General features: G+C 40.3%; 1 pseudogene; it reads left to right on the top strand.

The window, feature by feature from the left end:
• The first annotated feature begins 686 nt into the window (after positions 1-686).
• On the top strand, positions 687-791 carry LOC118724958 (annotated as a pseudogene).
• The last annotated feature ends 454 nt before the right edge of the window (positions 792-1,245 follow it).

The raw sequence follows: 1,245 nt of genomic DNA on the forward strand, positions 1-1,245 counted from the left end.
TACTTATTCATAAAGAGAGTGTTAGAAAAAAAAGAGAGAGAGAGAGTTCTATATATATATAATCAGGAAAGAGGAATAGGGTACAAAGTAACTAGCAAAAAAAAAATGCTAAGTCCCCAGAGAGCAGACAAGCTGGCCAGAAAGACCGAGGTTCCAGGAAGCTATTGAGGAATGCCCTCTTCAAGCACTCTTGGAGATTTCACAGTAAGAGCAATAACACTCTCATTCCCTATAACTGAACTAGAGAGTTACAAATTGTATAGGTTTGAGATGAAAAGATCAGAAAGTCCCATAAGAACACACAGACATTAAGAATCACTGGTGAGCTTCAGGGTGACACTCATTGTATGTGACATGCAGCCACTGAGGGTGTCCTGAGAAACATAGCCCCCCCCCCCCAAATTCTGAATTGTTTCTTTGAAGGTAGACACTACTAAAATAAGACAAAGTAATGGGTAGATTAAAATAAGAGGCAATAGCTCTAGCTGGAGCATCAGACTGCAGATAGAAGGATCCCAGGCTGGATTCCAGTCAAGGGCACACATACCTCGGTTGCAGGCTCCTCCCTGGCCCAGGCCCTGGTCAGAGTGCCTGCAGGAGACAACCAATCAATGCATTTCTCTCACATTGATATTTCTCTCTGTCTTTTCCTCTCTTTTTCACTCTCTCTAAAAATCAATGGAAAAATCACTTCTTGGCCATTTTGGCTAAAATCAAGTGTAGTATCTGTTCTTTTCAGTTTAAAAATCAATGGAAAAAATATCCTCGGGTGAGGATTAAAATAAATAAATAAAAATAAAATAAGAGACAATAATAAATTGAGTTCAGGAATGGACAAAATATTGGTTCAATGGGATAGCAATCTTTGGGTAAAATTGTCCAGCTCAGGGAGCTAACCCTGACAGGATTTATTTCTTCACTAGTTGCTTTTGTTATACCCAGAACTACTAGCAGAGAGAACAAAAACATTCCAAAAATGAGGAAGACGTGGCTTGATGAGTATAAGGGAGAGGCAGCACTAGGCCCTTGGGGGAACAGGCTTCAGAAAAATCAACAGTGGCTTTTCCACTGAGGATGATTATCCAGATGGAACAACAGTGAAGACTGCAGTTATCTTTCCAAAGAAGCAGGCTTCTCAAGTGTTAGCAATTCCATAGCAAGACTTTCAATAGCTACCATACCTCAAAGCTGAAAATGCCTGCTCAAATGTAATAAGGAAGCTGTCAGGAAATAGAGCTCAGAGTC

This window comes from Pipistrellus kuhlii, unplaced genomic scaffold, assembly GCF_014108245.1.
Source record: "Pipistrellus kuhlii isolate mPipKuh1 unplaced genomic scaffold, mPipKuh1.p scaffold_m20_p_2, whole genome shotgun sequence".
In the NCBI taxonomy this organism is placed as follows: domain Eukaryota; kingdom Metazoa; phylum Chordata; class Mammalia; order Chiroptera; family Vespertilionidae; genus Pipistrellus; species Pipistrellus kuhlii.